General features: G+C 41.4%; 1 protein-coding gene across 8 annotated transcripts in view; it reads right to left on the bottom strand.

Moving 5' to 3' along the window:
* The window catches only part of Zbtb44 (zinc finger and BTB domain containing 44), a 62,189-nt gene extending 39,022 nt beyond the window's left edge, over positions 1–23,167 (bottom strand). For 2 of the 8 annotated variants that reach the window (XM_052755647.1, XM_052755676.1), the window contains exon 1: positions 22,854–23,166. The gene's annotated coding sequence lies outside the window, so the exon portion shown is untranslated. Of the gene's footprint in view, positions 1–22,853 lie in introns of all 8 variants that reach the window. The other 6 variants (XM_052755686.1, XM_052755657.1, XM_052755637.1 and 3 more) reach the window with 6 other exon arrangements.
* Positions 23,168–25,787: the final 2,620 nt, after the last annotated feature.

The following is a 25,787-nucleotide window of genomic DNA, read 5'->3' as shown; positions in this document are numbered from 1 at the left end:
TTCTCCAAACATATTCATTACTTTAAAATTCAGCCTCACTAAAATTTTCAGGTCACAGTTACAACAAAGACTGATCTCACCACACCCCCTCTGCCCCTCTCATGCACTAATGTAACCTGAATGGCACCTAGCCCACTTCCCAATAGAATCCTTATTCCCTTTTGAAACTTCATGAGATGGGTGTCCACACCTTATGTTTCTCTTAGTATTCTATTTTCCCAAGTTCCAACCAGAATAGCCCATTAACTAGCAATTTTCTAGTACCAAATTCCAAACTCTTCCACATCCTTCCTGCAAACCAGTTCTAAGCACCTAAGAACCACATGGTCAGGTGTATAACATAACATCCACACTTTTCTTGGTACCAATGTTCTGTACTAGTTATTTTTCCTTGCTGTACAGAATGCCTAACAAGAAGCAACTTAAGAGAGGATTTATTTTGGCTCACAGTTTGAGGAGAAGGTTTATTTGAAATGCTTAGAAGTGAATGAAAATGAAAACCAGTACCTTTAGGATACCATGAAAACTGTACTACAGAAGGAAATTCACACTATAAGTGACTACATTTTAAAAAATCCACAAAACCCAGAGGTGTCTAATGAAATGGTTCATGGGTAAAGAGATAGGTCAGTAAGTAAAGCACTTGCTGCCAAGTCTGATAACTGAATCTGGTCTCCAGAACCCACAAAAAAGGTGGGAGAGGAGCACCAATTCCATCCATATACTGTTCTTGGGCATACACACATGACAAATGTGTGCTCCTCCTGTCCCAGCATAAAATATTTTTAAAACGCAGAGTGACTTTAAATAAATAATTTAGTGCTCTAAGAGCCTTGTAAAAACAGGAATAACAGAAACCCAGAGCTGGAGAGATGGCTTAGTGGTTAAGAGCACTAGCTACTCTTCTAGAGGTCCCGAATTCAATTCCCAGCAACCACATGGTGGCTTACAACCATTTACAACCATTTATATAGGATCGGATGCTCTCTTCTCGCATGCAGGTATACATGCAGAGCATGCATACAAAAATATAAACAAGTAAATAATTAAAAAAAAAAAAGAATAGAAACCCAAATAAAGATCAGGTCAGTAATTAATGAAATTGAAATAAGAAAATATAAATAAATTAATCAAAGAAATGGTTCTTCAAAAAGATTAACAAGATCCAAAAACCCATAGCCAAATCAACCAAAAGAAAGTGAAGACTAAAAGCCAGGCAGTGGTGGCCAGGCGGTGGTGGCGAATGCCTTTAATTCCAGCACTCACAGAGGCAGCCAGATCTATCTGAGTTCAAGGCCAGACTGGTCTACATTGTGAGCTCCAGGACAGCCAGAGTTATGTAGAGACCCTGTCTGAAAAACAAAAATAAATAAATTTAAGAAAGTTAGCAAGATCCAAAAACCTATAGCTAACTAAAAGAGAAGACTCTACTTACAATTAAGAGGTGAAAAGGGAGGCAATACAATGGATTCCAAGTAAAATTTAAAAAAAGCACAAGAACTTAAAAACTTACATTACAAACAACTGGAAAATCTAAAAGAAATGGATGGACTCATGCACCCAAGATGAGAAAGACAAATTCAAAAGACCAGTAAAAAGCAATATGATTGAAGAAGTAATTAAAAAAAGAACACTTTCCCTTGGGGCTGGAGATATGGCTCATCCATAAAATTTACCTTAAGATAGGTCTACACTTCAGTGGCATAAGAACATTTGCACTTCTAGAAGACAATAATCACTATCCACCTCCAAAATCATTTTCACCATTTCAACCTGGAACTCAGTACCCACTAAACAACAACTCTTCAGTCGTCCCTCCCTTGGCTCCTAGGAGACACTTTCCTAGTTTGTCTCAGTTTACAATTCAAGGTTTAAGTGGTCACTTGCATAATGTTCTCATGACTGAGCCACACTACAGTTCTCTGCTCTCCAATACTTAGTAATATTACAACACTGTGTGAATGTATCACATTTGTTTTACCCATTAATGAAATCTGCTCAAATTCCAACTCTTTAGGAAGGTGTTTTGAATGACCTTGCATTCCTATAGCCTTCTAATATACTTGACTGAAGTCCACCCAAACATCAAGTCCTAACATTTCACTACATTTTCAGAACAGTGGCTATTATAACTGGTTCACATTTTCTTTCGCAAGTTACCAGTCTCATCTGTATTTTCATTATTTTAGCCATGACACGTACGACTGACTGATTTTCAAGTATGTGATACACTTCCATGGGCAAAGCAGCTTTTAAAAATCATGCTGATAGCATAACAAATGTCATTCTGACAATACGTTTTAAATGTACAGCTCAGTGACTTAAGTATCTTCACATTGTTATAAAAGTAGCAAGCCCCCACCCCCACCCCCACCCTGGAACTCAATGATCTATCTGCCTGCCTCTGCCCTCTGAGTGCTGAGATTAAGGTGTGCTCCCCCATACTTGGCATAAGTGGAAGCATTTTTATCTACTTTTAAAACTTCAGGGCCAGGTAGTGATGGCACAGGCCTTTAATCCCAGCACTCAGGTGAGAGAGACAGGCAGGTCTCTGTGAGTTCAAGGCCAACCTGGTCTACAGAGCTAGCTAGTTCCAGGACAGCCAGGGCTATACAGAAAAACCCTGACTAGAAAAACAAAAAAAGAGAAAAAAAAATTTTTTCAGAGTACCAAAGTAAACATCACCATAGATTTTTAACATGGTTCTACCCAATGTATTTTACAAAGTGTAAGGAAGTACTTAAATTCTCATTTTCTCACACCCCCTCGCCAGTGCTGGAATTAAAGGCATGTGCTACCACATCTGGCACCAAATTTTTTCCTTAAAACAATGTATTATCCTATGTGTGCATGTTAGGTTCAGAAAGGCATGCTTACAGAGGTAAGAGGGCAACTCTGTAGAGTCAGTTCTCTCTGGCTATGTTTACATGGGTTCCAGAGATGGCACTAAAGTTGTCAGACTTGTGTAGTAAGTGCAGCCATCTCAACATCACAAAATTGTCCTTTTTATATAATTTATATTCAACCTAATTTTAAAAAACAGTTATGACAATAAGAAATCTTTCTTTCTTGTTCTTTACTCCACAGACATCACAAAGACAAACACATGTATAACTAAAAATTCACAAATTTAATATTGGAATTCATATAATTTACACGATGTGATATTACTGGAATTCCTTTCACTATCTTAGATGCCTATAGGTAATATACAATGGATGAACAATTATCATAACCTTCCTCCTTTAAAAAATTACTAATGTGCCGGGCGGTGGTGGTGCACGCCTTTAATCCCAGCACTCGGGTGGCTCTGATCTCTGTAAGTTCAAGGCCAGCCTGGGCTACCAAGTGAGTCCCAGGAAAGGCGCAAAGCTACACAGAGAAACCCTGTCTCGAAAAACCAAAAAAAAAAAATTACTAATGTACTGGGTGGTGGTGGCACGTGCCCTTAATGCCAGCTCTCAGGAGGCAGAGGCAGGTAGATCTCTGGGAGTTTGAGGCCAGCCTGGTCTATAGAGTGAGTTCTAGGACAGTTAAGGTTACACAGAGAAACCCTGTCTCAACAAACAAACAAAAAAGCTGGAAGATGGAGAGATGGCTCACAGGTTAAGAGCATTTGTTGCTCTTGCAGAGGATTTGGGTTTGATTCCCAGCACCCACATGGGATCCAACATCCTTTTCCGGTCTTCATGAGCACCAGACATAAATTTGGTGCACAAGCATACACAGGCAGGCAAAACACACATAAAACATAAAATTAACTTTTTTAAAATTCAGGCTAGCCATGGTGACATATGCTTTTAGTTCTAGTACTCGGAAATCAGAGACAAGTTGATCAACATAGCAAGAGCTGGAATATAGCCCAACTGGTACACACAGTGCTTCCCTAACATGTGCATGACCCTGAATTGAATCCCATGAAGTGCAAAATAATAATAAGCACACACCAAAACCTAGAATTCTAATAATCACAAACATGCCAATAACTGATAACTGCCACAGCTATTAATGATACTATACATTAATAATGGTTCTTTAAACAAATTAAGGTAGGACCCCCCCCCCCTTTTGTTTTGAGATAGAGTCTCTCTGTGTAGTTCTGGGTGTCTTAGAACTCACTCTGTAGACCAAGCTGGCCTCGAACTCACAGAGATCCGTCTGTCTCTGCCTCCCTAGTGCTGGGATGAAACCTAATTCTTTAAGCTCTAATTTACTCACAACTGATTAACAGATGACACGAGTTACTCATTTGAGGACTTTGACTAAACTGATCAAAAACAGGACTTCAAATAGCTGCTCTGGAGATCACTAATCTGTAGATACAGGCAACTACAGAGAAACATTCTACTTTGGTAATAGTAATAGTCTAAGTGCCTCTAGATCAGTGATTCTCAACCTTCCTAATGCTCGACCCTTCCTCACATTTTGGTAACCCCAACCATAAAATTATTTTTTTTGCTACTTCATAACTGTAATTTTGCTACTGTTATGAATCGTGATGTAATTATCTGATATGTGATCCCCGTGAAAGGGTCATTTTGATCCCCAAAAGGGGTTGTGACCCATGGGTTAAGAACCGCCGATCTAGATTAACTATATGCCCAGTCAATGTGACACTGGAACTGGAACATTTTCATGTACTACATAGCTATTAGTATTTATGGCTTAAACATTCTTTTTAAGGTTAAGAAGATAAAGATGGCAAAATTGAAAAGAGGCACTATTTCACCCCTCTTAGAAAAACAAACAAAAACTACTTGGGCCAGTGCGGTGGCTCAATGGATAAAAGTACTTGCTACACAATCAGATGACCTAAGTTTGCATCCCTGGAACCACGTTAAAAAAAAAAAAAAAAAGTAAGCAGGGTGGTGCATGTAATGTCAGCACTCATATGGTAAGATGGGAAGCTTGTGGGCCAGCAAGCCTGGAATGCACAGATACCCTGCCTCAAACAAGGTAGAGGGCAAGAACCAATACCAAGTTTGGCTTCTGACCTCTATACATGTACCATGGCATGCACATGTGCTCATACAAGAAAGCTACATAAAAATACTAAAAAACAATTTTTTTCATAACACAAACAGAATGAAGGAATTTGAATTTGAGACATGAAAAAAGTAGTTCAGAAAAGAGTTTAGTTAAACATCAGTTGCCAGATACTTGTGCTAAAATCCAGACAGCTTAGCTAAATTAGTAACTTAACAGAATTGGAAGTGGACCTCAGATAATTTGGTTTCTACAATCCACAGCTTTGTACAAAATTCAAGAGTTAAAACTAGAACCTAAGAGCTGGGAAGTTGATTCCGTGAGTTTGGATCTTACCTGAGTTTAGATCCCTAGCAGCCACGGTGGAAGTTGGGGGGAAATGGGTGTCTTTGCAAGTACCTATAACCCTAAAGTTTGGGAGAGTGGAGGGAGAGACAGGAGGATTATTGGAGCTTGGAGAGACACACACACACACACACACACACACACACACACACAAACCCCTACCTACCCACCCCTGAAGAAGCTGCTTTCCATATTACACGTTGTGGTGGTCTGAATAAAAAAGTCCCCCACAGGCTCATGTATTTGAACACCTGGCCCCACGCTGGTGGAGTCATTTGGGAAGTTTAGGGAGCATTGCTGGATGAAGTCCATCCCAGGAGAAAGAGTTCAGAGCCTCACTCCACCTTCTGTTTGCTCCCTCTGCTTCTCAGATGCCATCTCTCAGTTTCCTGCTCCAACCACCATGCCTACTACTTCCTTCCATGAATTCCCTACCATATATAATGGACTCTTCCTCCTGAAACCAAAGCTAAAATAAAACTCTTCTTTGTTTTTTTTGTTTGTTTTGTTTTTTTGTTTGTTTTTCAAGACAGGATTTCTTTGTAACAGCCTTGGCTGTCCCGGAAATCACTCTGTAGACCAGGCTGGCCTTGAACTCACAGATATCTGCCTATCTCTGCCTCCCAAGTGCTAGGATTAAAGGCGTGTGCTGCCACCACCCGGCTATAAAACTCTTCCTTAAGTTGCTTTTGGTCATGGTATTTTAACATAACTAATACACGAGTCTCTTTCCAGTGACTTGTAATTGTCAATAATAAAATACCTGTCTCTAAAGAAACAACTGTCCTCTTCCTTGCACGGGGGTGGGATGGGTGTCTAATCTTGGGAGTAGAACCCAGGGCCTCCTGGATATTAGGGCAAACATTCTACCACTGAGCTACCTTCCCAGTCCTAGGACAATTGTTAATAGAATAGAAATCTTTTCTTTCTAGAACTCACAGTCAACTCTCCTAAAAGTGTCAAATTGTTTCTATACAGAAAGAAAGCAGTTCCTCTGGTGAAAAGTTGGGGCTTGTTATAATACTGTCTTTTAATTTAAAATTGTCAAAACTGTTGCAAAGTCAGGCAAGTCCTGTAACAAAATGGTATTTAAACAACAACAAAAGAGGCTAGAGATTTAGCTCAGTGGCACAGAGTCTCTTTCAAAGGAAAGGTCCTACTTTTGATCCTTGGTAAAACTAAAAATAAATTAAAGGTTGCTAATATTGACTGAAACAACAAAACAAAAGATTGAAAAGTTATTGTTGGACTAGAATAATGATTGTAACTTTTGAAGTGCTAGGGATCAAGTCCAACACCAAAGAACACTAGTCACATCTCTGAGCTACAGCCACAGCCTGCGCTAGAATATTCAAAGCTCTCTTATTTGTAGTACTTACTGTTGCTTGAAAACCAAGTAATGAAAAAGTGATTATGAAGATGCCAAACATTAGCACATTAGTATATTCCGACTGTCTCAGAGAAATACTTTTCAACCTGCAAGTGTAAACGAAAACTACAATAAAGTTTTTTAAAAACTTTTTTTTTTTTGCCATTTGGTGGTGGCACACAGAGGCAGAGGCAGGTGGATCTCTTGAGTGCGGCCAGCCTGGTCTACAGAGTGAGTTCCAGGACAGCCAAGTCTACCACACAGAGAAACCCTGTCTCAAAAAACAAAACAAAACAAACTTTTTTAGATTCTTTTATTTTATGTGTATGAGTGTTTTGCTTACATGTATATAAGTACACCAAGTGCATTCCTGGTGCCCACAGAGGCCTGAAGAGGGTGTTAAATCCCCTGGAGGTATATATAGACTGCCCTGCACTGCCATGTGGGTACTAGGAATTAAACCTGGGTCTTCTTTAAGAACAAGTGCTCTTAACTACTGAGCCAACTCTCCAGCCCCTTCAATTTTATTTTAAATATTGGGTCTTGTTTATTGCTAAATCTGGCCTTGAACTCCTGGGTACATGCCTATAATCCCAGTACTCATGAGGTTGAGCAGGACTGAGAAACGGTTACATAGCTAGACCCTGTCTCAAAAACAAAAACAAAACTAACTAAAGTGGATTAAAAGATTATGCTGCTTTAGCAACCCTAGTAGCTAGACTACAACAGGCTCATGTCTTTGGAGAGGGAGCATACTCCTGAGTAAATGAATATTCATGATAGGAGCATGGCCAAGTAAAGGCCTCCAATGCCTCAGATGATAAGGTCTTCCCCTGGTGTAAGCAGGAATATTGACAAACGGTTGACTTTTTGCTAAGCAGTACATTGCAAAAAGTATGTACTGTGTTTCCTTGTCCCCTCTCCCATGCTGCACCTCCCCTCTCTGACTGTTCCCCTACAGAGATGAACTAACCTGCCTTCTCAACCATGCTATATTATGAATGCACTGTGCATCCCGCTGCTGACATGTCTCCATCTGATCACACAACTCACCTGATTCCAGCTTTACATTACTGTGTCTGTCTTAACCATCTAAGCTCCCAGTCAGGTTTCCAGGACCTAGCTTTGAGGGCCAACGTACATGCCACTAGGTCTAACTTCTTGAGATAACCTATTATCTCAAGTCTTCCCAATAAACTGTATGTACCTTAAATCGTAACTACTCTTCAATTCCAATTAAGGTTTCTAATTCTAGATCTGCCATGGAGAGACATCCCTGATATCTGTCCATTTAAAGTACAGAAGACTGACATAAGGATAAATGTACCAAGTCTTTTAATACATTACTATACATTAATTAAAAAAAAAAAAAGACAGTCTTTTTTTGTGGAGGTCCACAAAGGTTTCCGAGTGAAATCTGAGCTTGCTTTACTCAGCAGGGCTGCATTAGAGGATTGCTTGACCACGTGTGTGGTTACCAGGTGATTGGAAAGGGTCTGCACTTGGCTGTGCTAGGGGGAGGTCTTTTGCTCCACCCCTTGGCATTCCTATAAATAGCCCTTTAGAAGAGACAGGAGGGACTGGTGGATTAGGATCCAGGCCCTCCTGAGGCTATCCTGTGTTTCTGTCTCCCTCCCCTCTATCCTATCTAAATCTCTTATCCCTCTCTCCTCAAGAGTACCCTGGAGTAAAATGTGGGAGCTGGTCTCCCACACTTTTTGTAGTGCCCAAAATATAGTAAGACTCCTTCACTTCCTATAAAATCAGTCAGGAAGAAAAGGCAGGAGGATCACAGGTTTGAGGCCTATTTGAGTTACACAATGTTCAAGGACAACCTGGGCAATTTAATGAGACTGTGTTAAAATAAAAGTAAAAATGGGTTGAGGCTATAGCTCAATATACAGTGTTTGCTATGCAATGCAAAATCCCTAGATTCAATGCCCAGTTTAAAAAAGCAAAAACAAAGAGCTTTGTAATCAGAGGGCCCTAAATCATCACTGTATTGCCAAAGAAGCTGGATGACCTAATTTAGGTATAGGAATTCAATAAGTATATGTAAAGTATCCCAGTACTAACACATAGTACACACACACACACACACACACACACACACACACACACACACACACACACACACACACGGTACGGCAAGGAGTAAACAACGGTAGATTTGACTATTATATCTGATTAAATTAATCTCAAATCTCCAACATACTTCCTTAACTTCAATTATGGGCTTCTAGTGACCCGGAGAGTGCTTGTTAATTCCACTTGAATGTGTTTGCCACATTTAAAATTCAGTATCTGAAACTGAGCTAACATTCTGTTGCCACAATTTCTCTTCATACCCCTCTTTTTTGAGAGAGGGCTCACTTATGAGTCCCCTAACTGGCTCAACTGTATGGTTTTCTGCCTTAGTCTTTCCTAGGATTACAGGCATGGGCTCTGCTAATGATGGATGTCTTCAACTGCCCAGTCACTCAGAGCTTAAAATCTAATAGTCCCCTCTTATTTGAGGCTACAGAAGCCCAAAGGATGCCTGAAGCCATGTACAGTAATAGTACTGACCCCTATTATTCAGACCTAACTTGAAAGAGATGAACAACAATAATCATGTAGTACAATTATAACAATATACACAATGAAAGTTATGTAAACCTGGTCTCTCTCTTGAAAGTGTTAAAGCATTTACAGCTTATCATGAGTAGCTCAAACTGCAAAAGTCAAGCTGTGGATAAAGGAGACTGTTCATTTTTAACTCTCCAACCCAACCTACTAAAACCTGGAAACCATCTCTCAGGTATTTTCCTTTATAGCCAAATTTAGACAGATTAAAGACCATCTTCTACTTATGTTTAATGATAAAGTCATTTTCCAGAGCAAGAGTATTAACTGTGTCTACTATTAAGAAATAACAAAATTTTGTTGTTGTTTGAGGCACAGTCTTGTTATGGAGCCCTCATCTAGCTTAGTACTTACTATATAGCTGGCCTTGAACATCTGGTAGACCTTCAGTCTCAGTTTTCTGAGAGTTTGGATTACATGTATGTGTTAGCATGCCCAGCCAGTAATAATGAACTTGTGATGTCACTTAATTATTGGCTTTCTGATCTTCACTGGTTTGTTCTCTGCTTAGTTTTGAGATGCTAACAAAAAAAAAAAAAAAAAATCCATCATGCTTGATAGGCACAAAATCGAAAATGCTACTAAACAAAGCTAGGCCATTATGATTGAAATGAAATTCAGAATTAGCTAGATTAGTAAAGAATGGGGGAAAGTAAGCATGCTGCCCTATCAATGGGACAAATACTAAGCAGCATGAACAATTGAAATACCCTCAAGAACCCTTGCAACATATTAAGCCATGATATGTACATGATAACTAAGGATAATCAAGAAAAGACAAAGAAAAGTAACAAGAAACAAACTTTGATGTGTGCTGCCAGAGTAACATTAAGCCTAGCAGTCGGATTTCAGGCTTTGTTGTCTCTTTACTCTCTTAAGTTTATGTAAAATGCATATTTCTAACACCAACGATATTATAAATTAAAACTTGTAAATTAAAAAAAAAAGGATTCAGGTTAACACGAGGGCTTAGCATGTAAGGTGTCTGCTGCCAAACCAGACAATAACTTGAGTTCCGCCCCAAGGAGCCACCTGTGGATGAAGACAAGTGACTCCGAAAAGTTGATCTGACTAGCACACACACACCTCTACACTCATACAGATTAAATAAATTAAAAAAAAAAAAGGATTCATTTAAAAACAAGTCTATCATACGTTAACACAAAAGAACTTGGTAGTTGTTTGGTTTGAGAGACCAGTTTCTGTGTAGACCTGGCAGTCCTGGAACTTGTTATGTAGACCACACTGGCCTTGAATTTGCGGAGATCCATCTATCTCTGCCTCTCAAGTGTTGGGATTAAAAGTTGAGTGCCACCTTGCCCAGCTCACAAAATAGGTTTTTTAAAAAATTATTTTCTCAAACAAAAAAGGGGGTGGTGGTGCAAAAAGTCAGTAGAATTCTTCCATTGCACTGGCACTCTGCTGTTACACTGGGTTTCACATAGCTTTTTATTGTTGCTTGATTTTGTTTTGGAAGGCAGGTCTCACTTTAGCCCAGGCTGTCCTAGAGCTTACTCTGTAGCCCAGGCTAAGCTAGCAATCCTGCGTCAGGCTCCCAAATGCTATAATTACAGGTATGTACTACCATGTCTAGCTCTGGAAATCTCCACTGTACATTTGAGAAAGGAAAATAAAAAGCAAGTTGTAAATAGCATCTAAATACTGTTATGAGCCAGGTGGTCACCACTCACACACCTTTGAGGCTGGTGAATCTGAGTTTGAGGCTCTAGCCTTGTCTACAAAGCAAGTTTTAGGATAGTCAGGGCCACACAGAGAAACCCTGTTTTGAAAAAAAAAAAAAAAAAAACCAAAACCAAAACCAAATGATAATAAATAAAATACTGTTATGAAATTGCTTTGACTTCATGGATTCTTAGAAGTTCTAGAGATCCCCAGACAACACTAACCACTAACCAGTGCCTGGTGAACAGTAATTAGTGTGGCACGGTAAGTGCTCATTTAACACTTAAAATATCATAAAGGAAGGGCATATTCGTATTATTGAGCAGAGGTACAGACATCAACAGTTTCTCACTGTAGCTATAAAAAATATATTTAGGTAAAAGATAGTAGCCAAGAGAATGTCATCTGGATAGAAAACTAGAAACTGCTGAGGAGTTTCAGATAAATCTCTTGGCACAAAACAAAATCTCTTGAGTGCTTTCATCTCTGGATTCAAGACTGAGAATCAGGAGTCATCCTGTAACCATCAAGGAGCTAGTCTAAGAATGGCAAAATAAAAAGGTGAGAACATAAGCGTATGTCACTGAGCTGTTAAACAACTCCATAGTTGTACTACTGTAGTGTTTGTCTTGTTTGAAATGACAAATGCCTTTACTGTTTTAGCTACTCAATTCAAGATTGCTAATTCATAAAATCAGTATCCTCATATAGCTATCCCATAGATAATTTAAATGGTCAGTGATGGTTTATCTTTGTTAAGATTTATTTTTAAATTTTATTTCATGTGTGTGCACCTGAGGTATGCATGTGCACCATGTGTGTGCAGGTGCTCATGGAGCCCAGAAGAGGCCTCAGATCCCCTAAAACTGGAGTTAGAGATGGCTGTGATCCTCCCGATGTAGGTGCTGGAACAGAACTGGAGTCCTCTCCAAGAAGGGTGTACTGGTTTTGTTGTTGTTTTAACCAACCTGACACAAGATAAGTCATTTGGGAAGAAGAACCACAAATAAGATAATGCGTCCACAAGGTTGCCTATAGGCAAGTTCGTGTAGGCCATTTTCTTGATTAGTAATTGATATGGAAGCCACAGTCCACAGAGGGTGATGTAATTCCTGGGCAGATGGTTATGGCTGAGTAAGTCATGAGGAACAGCCAGTAAACATTATGCCTCCATATAAATCTATGTTTCTGTTCCTGCCTCTAGGTTCCTGCTTGAGTTTCTACCCTGACTTCCCTTATGGTAGACTGTGAGCTGAGATTGTAAAGAGAAATAAACCCTTTCCTCCCCAGGTTCGTTTTGGTCTTGGTGTTATCACTACAATAGAAACCTAACTAGGACAAGCTACTAGTGCTCTTAACTAGGGAGCCATCTCTCCATCCATTATGGTTAATCTTGATTGTCAACTTGATTAGATTGAGAAGTACCTAGGAAATTAACAAAGCATACCTCTAAGTGTATCTCTAAGGATGTTTCTAGAAAATACTAACTAGGGAAAAGGTATAACCTGAATGTGGAGAGTATGTCACCATAGGCTGGGTCCTGGATGAAACAAAAGGAGAAAGCCAGTTAGTTTCAGAATTTTCTCTTAGCTGGGGGTGGTGGTGGGGGTGGTGTGGTGGTGGTGGTGGTGGTGGTGGTGGTGGTGGTGGTGGTGGTGGTGGTGGTGCAGCAGCAGCAGCATGCCTTTAATCCCAGCACTCGGGAGGCAAGCCAGGCGGATCTCTGTGAGTTCGAGGCCAGCCTGGGCTACAGAGTGAGTTCCAGGAAAGGTGCAAAGCTACACAGAGAAACCTTGTCTCGAAAAACAAAAACAAAAACAAAACAAAACAAAACAAAAAAGTACTTTTTAAGTTTTAGTGGCTCCAGAAAGCAACAACAAAAACAAAAACACCTCCCCATCAATGTCCTCATCCTATCTAATCTCTATTTACTAGTGACACCTTTATGGAAAAGAATGTGATTGTAAATTATGTAGTTTGTGATAATCTAGAAATTAAAACATTTCTTCTTTTCCTTCCAACATAGACCTGTTCATTAGGACCAAACCCATTCTTTCCTTACTTTAACTGTAAGTATGTTAAGGCTACTTAAAACAGTATCCTAAAACAGTAGTAGGGCATGATGGTGCATGCCTTTAATCCCAGCACTCAGGAGGCAGAGGCAGGAGAATTTCTGTGAGTTCTCAGCCAGTATAGTCTACATAGCAAGTTTCAGGACAGCCAGGGTTACACAGAGAGACCCTGTCTCACACACAAAAACAAAACAACCACCACCAAACAACCCCCCCCACACACACACACACACAAAGCCAGTATCCTGATTGGTGAGTTTATCCAATAAACTGGAGTCCAGACACCTACTAGCTCCTACTTTAGCACATTAAACAACTATTAACCCTTGGTGATTTGCAGTACTTCCATTGGCTGGAACATTTAATATTGATTTTAAGATACAAGATTATTAACATAAGAGAATTATTTCCTACTATACTACCAAGGAAATAAGAGACTCAGAAAAATGAGAGCTGGCAAGATGGCTCAGTGTATATAGGCACCTGTCATCAAGCCTAATGACCTGAAATCAATTCCCAGGACCCATATGATAGAAGAGAGAACCAACTTCTGCCAAATTGTCCTCAGACCTCCACATGCATACCTATATGCAAAGTTTTACATACACATAGTACAAGAGACAGCGGAGAGTGAGAGAGAGAAGAAAGAAGAGGAAGGAGGAGGAGGAGGAAGAAGAAGAGGAAGAAGCAGCAGCAGCAACAGAAACAGAAACATCACAAGGTCAGTAATAGCAACTTATGTCTGATGCTAGGTTTTCTCACTATATATACATACTATCTGCTCCATTCTCCTTTTAGAGGCTTTAGGCTTCCACTTCTCCCTCCACACATTCTAATATGAATTCTACTTCAGCAAAACCTACTCTGGTTCCTCATTCTTTAAATCTAACATATGCATTTCTAGTTCTCAACCTCTGGTGTTCTTTTAAATGCTCTCAACAGGTTAAATTCCCCTCTTTTGCTCTCTCTACCCCAGATGTTAGCAATCCCTTCTATTTCTATGTCACTTTCCACTTACAATGTGTCTTAGTTACTGTTCTACTGCTATGGAAAAAAACACTGTGACCAAGGCAACTTATAAAAGGACACATTTAATTGGGGGCTTGCTTATAGTTTCAGAGAGTTACTCCATGATCATCACGGAGGGGGGCATAGTGGTAGGTAGGTAGGTAGGTAGGCAAGCAGGCAGGCCTGTTGGTGCAGCAGTAGCTGAGTGCTCACATCTGATTTGAAAGTTGCAGGCAGAGAGAGGGGAGTTGGGGTACTGGGCCTGGTCATCTGAAGGCCCTCCTCTGATTTCCACCTGTACCAGGCACACACGTGGTGCAGACATACTTGCAAGTGCCTGTAATCCCAACTCTTGGGAGGCTGAAGTAGGAGGAGTGCTGCATAGACCAGCATGGACCAGAGTGAGACTGTTTCAAAACAAACACCAACCAAGCCAAACCAAAGGATGGCAAGGAGCCACAGACAACTCAATTTAAATCAGAGAGCCAAAATTGCTAACAAGAATGATCCAAGGCATTTTGAGTTACATTTAAGCTATATTTCATTAACTTAAAAAAATGATTCTTTTATTGAGAACAGTAACAATAATCATTAATAAGTGCCTAACAATGTTTAAAGTATTTTTTCATAGTACATGATTTCATTTTTACATAACCATTTGAGATAGACATTTTATCAGTGAAGAAAATGAAATGTAAGGAGAAAAAAATTAAAAATTCACAAAGAGGCTGAAGAGATGGTTCAGTGGTTAAGAGTACTTTTTGTTCTTTCAGAGGGCCCAAGTTCAGTTCTCAACACTCACATGACTCACAACTGCCTATAATTCCAGTTCTAGGGGATTCGACACCTGGCCAAGAGCATCCAAGGCACTAATGTTAAATGAAGAAATTAATGTAGCAGTCAAGCAAGAGCAGAACACAGACTTAATGTTTCTTTGTATTTTTGAAGGCAAACATACATGCCATCACTACTGACTAAACTAAAACATAGTGGTATAACACCTGCAATCCCAACACTGGGGAAACTGAGGTAGAAGACCCAAAGAGCCTGGCATACAGTCTAGACTACATAATGAAACCCACTCTCAACAAACCATTGCTAATACCAACATACCTATGGCTAAGTCTAAAGATTTTCGGCTTATGGTGTAAAATGAAATATTTTTAATATAAACAAACAACTTCTCCAAGACTCTCAGTTTAACCCAATTTTCAATCAATCCTTATTTAGTGGGAGAACCATTTGTTTCATAATGAATGTAGAGGCATTTAAAACAAAAATACCCCATAAAATTACATGAATTGCATTCTGCAAAATGTCAGGAAACCACAGGGAGAAATTATTTTTGATATATGTAGTAATTATAAGGGTATTAAAGTTATTGTTAGGAACTTAATTAAGAGTCTCTTAAGTAAGGAGGAAACTCCCTTTACAAGTCTAGAAGGGGCTGGAGAGAAGGCTCAGCAGTTCAGAGCCCTCTTAACCCTTGCTGCTTGAGAACCTGAGTTTAACTCCCACCCCCGACCTCAGGGGGCTCACAACCACTTGCAACTACACTCACCTATGGGCACATGCTCTTACCCCAATATAATAAAAAAAAATCTTTTAAAAAAAACTATAAAGACTTACTAGAGGTTTCAGGGGATTATTGTACATGAAGACACAAGGGATATTGTATTTTACTGGTTTTTAAACAGCTGTCAATATTGGGATTAAAAAAACCCAGATTTAGGCCGGGCGGTGGTGGCGCACGCCTTTAATCCCAGCACTCGGGAGGCAGAGCCAGGCGGATCTCTGTGAGTTCGAGGCCAGCCTGGGCTACCAAGTGAGTTCCAGGAAAGGCGCAAAGCTACACAGAGAAACCCTGTCTCGAAAAACCAAAAAAAAAAAAAAAACAAAAAAAAAAAACCCAGATTTTTAATTCTTTGAGAACCTCATGTACTTTGATCATATTTACCCCAACTTCTTCCATAGCCACCCTCAACTCCCTGCCCAACTTTGAGTTTTCTTTTTTTCCTCCCTTTTCCATGGTTTATGTTGCCCAACTTACTCTTCGGAGTGGGACCTGCACTGTAGTATGTTCAATCTACCAGGAGTTTTATCATTAAAGAAAACCGACTTTCTCTCTCCCAACAACTATCAAATATAAATAGCTCCTCAGCTTGTGATGGGATTTTTGTACCCACCTCCACTGCCCATTTGTTGTGAGATATTTGATTACACTGTGTAAAGATATGTCACTGTGATTGGTTTAATAAAAAGCTAAATGGCAGGAGGTATAGGCGGGACTTCCAGACAGAGAGAGCTCTGGGAAGAAGGAGCCACATGGCAGCACACAGATTAATACAAATGGGTTAATTTGAGTTATAAGAGCTAGTTAGAAATAAGCCTAAGCTAAGGCTGAGCTTTCACAATTCATAAGAAGTCTCTGTGTTACTTGGGAGCTAGCTGGCAGGACAGAGAAAGACTTGTTATACCCATTCCCACAATGCAGGGATTTTGTCTGGCATGATTTTGTGCAGGTCTTGATTATGCTGTTACAACCACTGAGTTTTTTTTTTTCAAGATTTATTTATTAATTATGTATACAATGTTCTGCCTGCGTGTACGCCTGCAGGCCAGAAGAGGGCGCCAGATCTCATTACAGATGGTTGTGAGCCACCATGTGGTTGCTGGGAACTCAGGACCTCTGGAAGAACAGCCAGTGCTCTTGACCGCTGAGCCATCTCTCCAGCCCCTACAACCACTGAGTTTTATGTGAACAGCTGCCCTGTTGTGTCCAGGAAGTACTATTTCCTTGAAGTTAGACACATCTTTGGCTTTCTCTTATAATTTTTCTGACCCTCTTCCTAGAAGACCCAGAGCCTTGGTGATAACAATATACATCTCTCATTTAAGGTTGAACACTTCACATCTCTTATTCTCTGTACAGTGATTGGGAGAGGGGGGAGGGGTCTGTGTTAACTGCCACAATAATAGGGGTATGGGGTGGTTGGTTGTTTTGAAGAACTCAAACTTTATTGTAGTTTTGAGACAGGACCTCATTCAACAACCCAGAGTGACCAAAATTGGCTTAGGTCTACGATGACCTTAATCTTCTTGCTTCTACCTCTGCAGTGCTGGCATTACAGGATCATGCCTATCACTACCTCAATTTACACAATGCAGGGACCTCACCTGCTAGATGGTCCAGCACTCTTCTCCCCTGAGCTGCAGCCCCAGTAATACTGGCTTTTAATAAGAAGTGATGTTTAATCACTCCCCCTAACTGAAATTTTCAGGTATAGAAAAATTAAAAACAAAAACAAACTTATAGCTGACTACAAAGCCATGCCTAGAGGCTACCATCAACATATATATAAATTTTTTTTTACAAACCTATCCACTTATCAATCCATCTTGACTTCTGATACGTTTAATAAAATCTTATCCTACAGGCAATTCTTGACACAGGGTCAGGACTCCCAAATTTCTTAGAGGGGGAAATCTAAGGATTTATAATAGATATGACAAATACTTGTGACTTCTGGCCTACAATTTCAGTATTCCTATAGTAGAAAGTGAATCATGTACTTCTTAGTAGTACTGGAAATAAGTTCATTGTCTTAGCTTTTTACACTCAGTTGTGAGGTACAGCAAGTAAATGAGTGCTAACTCTGAAAATACACTTGAATTTGAAATCTGGGTCTGCCACTCACTAGCTGTGACATCTTAGACAAGTCATTTAATTCTTCTAGCTATCAGTTTATTTGCAAAATAAAATATTAGTAGCAATATCTAAGTGTTAAAATGAACCTTAACTGATGTGGGAGTCTGTGGAGAGTCCAGCTCCAACCTGTTCCCACCTTTCAAAGGATTCTTAGGTAGAGGAGAGAGGGATAAGAAAATATCAGAAAGAGAGACCTAAACGATGAGAAGAAAGACAGAAATGCAGGATAGCTTCGGAAGGCCCTGGGTCAATAATACCCAACAGCCCCTTCGTTTATTCAAAAGGGCTTTTGATAATATGCCAAAGGGAGAGGCCAAAGACCTCCCCCTTGCAAGATCAAAGCACACCGTACAGCCAAGTGTAGACCCTTCCAAACACCTGCCTGGTAACCACATCTGTGGTCAAATCATCCCATTATGCAGCCCTGCTGGGTAAAGCAAGCTCAGATTCTCTGACCTTGAGTAAGGTATCACTAGATGGCCTCTGTGGGCCTCCACAAACTGAGATAATTCACAAAATATTTAGCATAGGAAAAGTGTAACAAATGTAGTAATTACAATCTTATTAGCCCACATAGCATACCACAATAGACTATAGTTGCTGCATGGCTATACTATATACATACCTAGACAACCACTGCTCCCTCTGAAAACTATGTGAACACAATATTTCAGACCACATAATTATGAATTGTTATCAAATTTATCTAATACAAATAAAAATGTATTATCTTCCCTGATCATGTGTTCAAATGGCTTTTCTATCTGCAGACAGCATATGGGTGCCAATTTTGTTGTGTAGCATAAAAGCAATTATTCATAAGACCTTTATCAATTACATTCAGCTTTAAAGATGATTTGGGTGGGGGGGGGGGTAAGGAAGGTACAAGGTCAAAGTCTCCTGTCTTCTTCGATCACTTTCCTGGAGATCATCTATTGCCTAGACTGCCTAACAAGTCTCAGGATCCTGCTACCTCTACCACACCCCAAATCCTGGGCTCCCACCCCTCCTCACACTGGCACTAGGAATCTGAACCTAGGCCTTCATGCTTGCTATGGCAGGTGCTTTCTCCATTCCCCAGAACAGGATTTTTCAAGTAATAGTTGCAGTTTTTCTTTCACAAATTATTACTTAAAATATGACACCTGCAAAAGCAAGCTTCACATCTACTTCTCTGCAAATTTCCAAAGACTAGCCAAAGGCATCTGAATATAATTGTAAAACTTAAAAGTAGTATTATGTAGTAGTATTACTCTTCTGCTAACCCTCTAGCACTTGAGCCAAGGTTTTGGTTTTGATTTCTGACAGTACTGGGGCCTCAACCTAGGCCCTTAAGTGAAGTTTTCTTAAGTGAAGTTTTGGGGTTTTTTGTTGTCGTTGTTGTTTTTTCCTGAGACAGGGTTTCTCTGTGTAGCTTTGGAGCCTGTCCTGGAACTCACTCTGTAGCCCAGGCTGGCCTCGAACTCACAGAGATACGCCTGGCTCTGCCTCCCGAGTGCTGGGATTAAAGGTGTGTGCCACCACTGCCCTTTTTTTTTTTTCTTTTTAAATTTTGTGTTGAGACATTATTTTTATTTTATGTGTCAGATCTTGGGAGTTACAGACAGTTGTGAGTTGCCATGTGGGTGCTGGGAATTGAACCCAAGTCCTCTGGAAGGGCAGTCAGTGCTCTTACTTGCTGAGCCATCTCTCTAGCTCCCTTAAGTGAAATTTTTAAAGGCACAGTTTTTGCAACATTATTTTGAACAATGTGTATATTTTATACATTCAAAACTAAAATCCTGGAGCTAGAGAGACGGCTTAGCAATTAAGAGTACTTGCTTCCATGCAGAGAACCCAGGTTCACTTCCCAGTACCGGCATGGCAGCTCACAACCAATTGTAACTCTAGTTCCAGGGGTTCCAACACCCTCTTTCAGCATCTGAGGGCAACAGGTACACATATGGTACACAGACACATATGCAGGCAAAACATCCATACACATAAAAAATGTTTAAATTAAAATATATATCTATGTATATCTCCAATTTTGGTAAGAATCAGTATTGATATTGCAATTTTTAAATGATTTAAATAGATGAGAAAGCAAGCAAACAAACTTTAGTTAGCAAGATCTTCATTTTTGACAAAAGTAGAATCAAAGATGAGAAAGTCTATCCTGTTAATTTGAATTGGACATATCACTATGAACTCATGATTAAACAAATGCAAAATGGCTGGGTGTGGTGGCCCACACCTTTAATCCCAGCACCTGGGAGGCAGAAGTAGGATTTCTGTGAGTTCCAGAGCAGCCAGGGCTATATGGTGAGACTCTATCTACATTTAAATAAGTTCTTAGTTCTATCCTTTCAAACAAGTCTAGAAACAGTAATACTCTGGTAGCAATGATTATGCCAAACTTTCATATATATATCTTTTTATATATACCATTTTTCATCGAAATGACCATGACTCCTTGGATAAACAGCCCTTTCCAGATGGCCCAGCAAAAGCAGCCTAGGGTACCTTGTACCAGAAAGTGCTCCAGGACAGAGTCGAGCCTAAGTGTCAAAAGATACTATATAGCTAGTTTGAAAACGTTCCTATGTCAAAATTGGTGAAATGTGGCCCTCAAAAAGGATCCTAATTCCTTATAAAATGAATAAACTCCCAGGTGGTAATATCCCCTCAAATCTCAAGTCCTTAATGGTTATCATAACCCTCTTAAAATTAAAAAAACAATCAAACAAACAAAAAAACTATTTGCTCATTAGGATAACAATTTCCCTAGCTCCTGTATTCTAAAAATCAATAATTAAGGTGATAAAATCAAGCATTTAATCTGCATTTTTAGCAAGAAATTTGGTTCACACCCAATAAAAAAATTTCAATTGTTCAGAGACTCTTTAATAAAATAACTGATTGAGAGCTAAAAAATCACTAAGAAAAGTACAGTCAGAAACAAGTTCCCTGCTTCCTGTCAGATTTACCACCTTAAGGCCACGAATAGTCAAACTGTCAAACCATACCTTCACAAAAGACCTTGCAGTCACCACTTTAATCAAGTGGTCATATTTAACATCATCAACTGTGTGGTGTTCCGACACTACCAACTTTCTAATACTTAGAATACAAAGTGCAGGCCATCACTATTGAAGTATTCTTGCCAAAGAGGGTTTCACTTTAAGCTAATTAAATCTTTGTTCCAGGGATGCCCAATCTTTTAACAAGATATAGCACTATTATCTACAGTTCTCGAAGGAACCGTACACAATCAAGTCACACACACAAAAACCTAATATTTTCAGTTTACAACTTTGTGTTGGGTTGTATTCATAGATATCCTTGGCCTTATGCAACCACAGTCAGGTCTGGAACCAAACTTTCACTTAAAATGAAAGAGCAGTAAATGAAATGACACTCAGAGGACAAGGTCAAGGCTCAAATGCGCTGCAAAACAACTGGTTTGGTCAGGTAAGTGCCCCCCCCCCCAAGGAGATAGTCTGGGTACTACCCTTTTTAACAAAGGCATGACTAAATACATGTAATCACCAAATGCAATACAGGAATCTTGACTGACTACAGCTGTGGAGATACTTTGGGATTACTTAGGAAATTCAAATACAAAAATTTTGATGGGCACTGTTACTGACTTGGTATTTTTAGGAAATATTTAAGAATCAAACATGGTGGTGGAGGAAGAAATCTAATTCCAGCACTTAGAAGGAGGCACACTGTCTCAACAACAGCAACAAAACAGGCAACAATACAGGAAAAAACATTCATCACTGAATCTGGTACTAATACGGTCACTGTATTTTCCAGACAACTTCTGTAAAATCGAAAACTTTCAGGCCATAAAAGAAATTATATCACCACTGAGAAGTACAGCAGAAAGACACTGGGTTCAATTGTCAACTTACCACTTGCATAACCTAGGAAAAGTTCCAATTAATGTTACTAAGTTTCTGTCCCTTCTATAAAATTCAAATGTTCTGAAACTAAGACTACATATATAAAAAGCAAAACACTGTTGCACAAAATAAATCTGGTTTTCGTAATTAATAAATACAAATCATTAAATACAAAATATTAAGAAAACACTCATTTTTACAGTCCACGTGGAAAACTACAAGACACAAATGAATATTATAAATCAACAGGAAATCAAAGTGAATGAGAGGAAAAGAAATCAAGATCTATATAGTATTTTTTCAACCAAGAATTACCCAAAAAGCAAAAGCAAATATCAAATCCTTATCCAGCCTCTGGTATCTATTATACTGTAGTTTGCTTTGGGTATTAATTTACCTCCGCATAAAATGCTAATAAGCGGAAGTTAAGAATTTTTCCGATAAACACACTCAACAGATTAGTATGCTTATATATTTAAAAAAAATAAGTTTTAGTCTTAAATTCTGTAAGTTACTAGAAAGTACACGAACATCGCAGTTTACAAAAGATTCTGGTTAAGGCTTACAAAAATCAAACAGATGCAATTTCCTTGAATCAGTTATAACTTAGTTGTCATTTCACCTGCAGGTAACCCCTTTCTTTTTGTTAGGCCGACAGTAAAATGACCAGACACAGAGAGATCCTCAGGTAGGTGGGGGGAATAAGAGGTGTTTGCACTCGCTTCCTCTTTTCTTTTAAAAGAAAAGTGCCGTTCTAATACCAGGGGCGGGGGAGGAAAGCAGCCGGGAAGAGGAGGGAATAACAGGTCTAGGGCTCGCGGGTAGACCAGGTGAGCGGGTATAAACACCTCGCCTGCCTCGGATTCAGTGTGGGGCGGATTGTCTTGCAAATCTGCTCCTCTGGAGGATCCGGGTGACTACTTCGGGTCCGCAGGGACCAACGCCAGCACCCCTCTCGCCCGGGATTAAATGCCAATGAGGGGTGTTTCCCCGCACGAATCGGGGTGACAAACCAGGTTTCCATTCCCGCCCCCCCCCAGCCCCCCGGCCCCGGGTCCAGGTGGGCGACGCGTGGTGTCAGTCCCCGGGCTGGCCCGCCGTCTCGCCCTCCCTCCCTCCCTCCTTCCCTCCCCCCGCCCCGCTGGCCCTCCCCTCCCCGTTACCTGCGGGCGGCGGTGCGGGGGTCCGGAGGCCTGCTACTGCTCCTCCTCCTCCTCCTCCCCGCCAGGCTTGAGGCGGCGAGGTGGCGGTGGCGGTGGCGGCGCCGGCAACCCGGGGGGAGGGGGCGGAGCGCGCGGCCGGCTCCTCTCCTCCCCCGGGAGGCTCAGGGGACCCTATCTCGGGCCGCCGCGCCTAGGCCGGTGTGCAGCCTGGAACTGGGCGCGCATGGCGGCGCGGCTCGCCCGCGTGCCCGCGAGGTGTGAGAGCGCGAGGCGCGAGGCGGAGGAGGAGGAGGAGGAGGAGGAGGAGGAGGAGGGCGAGCGAGCGAGCGCCCGGCGCCCGTGGGCCTGAGAGGAGGAGCGAGGGGCCCAGCCCGCTGCGCGCGGGCGGCCGTTGGGGGCGGTTGCCGAGGGCGGGCGACTGCTCGCTCGCGCTGGCCCGGCGGGGCGGGGTGGGGAAGGGGGAAAGGGACTGAGGGGAGGGGAGGGGAGGCTGGGAGGGAGCCGCCGCAGCGCGCGTGCGGGCCGGCGCCGCCGTAGCCGCTCGTTTCACTCCAGCCTGTTTGGGGGCACTTTGTTTGTGTCCCACAATGCCCCGCGCGGACGGCCGGGCTGGGGACGGGGCGGGGCGGGGCCGGGCTGAAGGCGGCGCGCGGCTATTGCGCAAGCGCAGCGCGAGCTGTCCTTAGCCGGTCGAGCCAGCCAGCCACTGAAGCACCCGCGGGCCTTGACCCGGTCTGTGCACTTGTCTGTTGCGCTTCTCCATATGCATAAGCGCCACAAGGCCTGTCCAGTTTGTCCTTCTGTGGCCGTGGTCTGAGCTGCACCCGGGGGAGCGTTAGAACGACTTGGTTTCCCTTGGAACTAAAAGCCTAAAGGAACTGTTTTTCTCTAGTGGTTTCTGTAGCTGCAGAACACCCTAGCCCTTCTCTGTCGGGAAAGGAATTTGGGTGATGTGGCCATTTTTCGCTCGTGGAAACTGAGGCCTATTAAGGCGTGGCCACAAGGGCCGCTGAGAACCTGGGGAACTCTTCTTCATTCTCCCCGATGAACAGGGATCCCTTGCAAGCGATACCACAGAGCGTCTTGGCGCGTCTGACATCCTCGTAGTACTGTGAGGTTGCCCTAGCTGGCATTTTTCTGATTACCGTAGCAGGAAATGCAGTTCTGAGATGACTAGAAAAAAAAAAAAATCTGCTCCCATGTCTCTCTAGTTTCCCCAACACAGAGTGGCTTCTACACCTAAAGCGACTGTGAACTATTCCTTCCCCGACCGTGAATGGCATTCTAGTACACCGACTCTTACTTCTCTGCCCTTGGGGGAGGGGATGTGCGGGTCACTTGACTGATACTGTCTAAAGGGCTTTCAAGTTTTGGTCGCCTGCAAAATCAGCGCTTAGGGTATTTAAATTTCCAGAGCCCTGGCTTCCTCAGACCTCAGAGAACCAAACTTGGTGATTTAGCGGGAGTGGGGGGTGGGTAGGGGGGTAAGAGAGGTGGGGGTACCCTGGGAGTACCCCGGGAGGCAGGCGACATTGTGCCCCAGAAGCGTGGAGGAGGGCAGGATGTCTGTCAAGGCGCTGCACCTAGGGCGCTGTGCATTTGCATATGCGTACTATGTACCCACACCTCCAGCTTTTAAACCGAAAGACTTCTTTGTGCATGGTAGGTTGATCTCCCGGCTGCAATAAACACTTGGCCTCCTCTGACTTTAATCCACCCCCCCACAAAGCAAACCACCAAGCACCAGGGCACCCTAACCAATGAAATCTACTTTCAAAATAAAGGCAGCAAAACAAAGGTCTGTGTAGCCCTTCTCAATTTCCAACAAATTTTCAACTATATAGAAGGTATTCAATCCTCGACAACCTAATCTGCAGATGTCTTACGATTACTCTATCGTGTTTTTAAATAAATTGAGCCTGGCTTTGCATTGAGAATTGAAGAATCTTACTACCTAGGGAGGTGCCTGAGTTTAAGGCCCTTGGTGGAGTATGTATTGAAAACATATGTCATGGAAACAACTGGTGAGGAATCTAGTGGGAATAAAGCAGACAAATAAAGTCTTCGGGTATTTAATAGACAGTCAATAAAAGAGCATTCAACTGGACTTCTCTAATTGTGATTCAAGGGACTAAGGTTCTCAGGACAGGCAGAAAACACACACACAGAGCTTTCATTCTCTTGTCTCATCTCCTTTTCTCTCATAAACTTTGTCTATTTCTCATTTTTGCTTCTAAAATGTTACCATCCTCCCATCCCATTCCCACCCTATGTCTGAGGAATTTATTAAGCAACAAATGGCTGTTGATCTCTTAAAGGCAAAGTTCTAGATGCGTGGAGAGGGTGTGAGAAAAAATGCCAAGAAGATGAACTGTTGTTGGAACTCTCTTCTGTATTTTGGTTCTGGGCAGGATCAGTTTCTGTGGCTTCTTCAGCCTCCTACCTCTTTTCTTCCTGAGCTAGCAGAGACTTGCCCTTGGGGTTGCTAGAATAAGTAGACCTTTCTTTGACACCAGGTCGAATGATTCTGTTGGGAGGATTTTGTGAAATCGGAATCCTGTACACAGGTGAAACAAACTGGACAGTATGAGGAACTTTTAATTATTAACCCAGTGTGGATGATTCTGAGGAATTCAAATTCCAGGCAAATTCCAGGGGGGATTATTTTATCCATGGGCTGTTTGGGGGACTCATTTCTGGCAAAAAAAAAAATAAATAAATATGGTACGTTCTCATAGTAGACAATTACTGCTGAATGGGTACTCAGTTATTTAGACCAAAACATATTTCAGAGATAGAGTACTTTATACTCACCAGAAAGATTTCTAGTCTGACTGGAACTGCTTCAATGAGAGCCCATTACAATTCAAGCTTACTTCCTCATAGATCCTTCCAACTATATAAACAAAGAGCAATCTCCTTTCCTTACCCTGA

This window comes from Peromyscus californicus, unplaced genomic scaffold (assembly GCF_007827085.1).
Source record: "Peromyscus californicus insignis strain IS unplaced genomic scaffold, ASM782708v3 Scaffold_11__1_contigs__length_118956290, whole genome shotgun sequence".
Classification (NCBI taxonomy): domain Eukaryota; kingdom Metazoa; phylum Chordata; class Mammalia; order Rodentia; family Cricetidae; genus Peromyscus; species Peromyscus californicus.
Note: the sequence above shows the minus strand (reverse complement) of the source record. Positions and strands in the feature narration are given on the sequence as shown.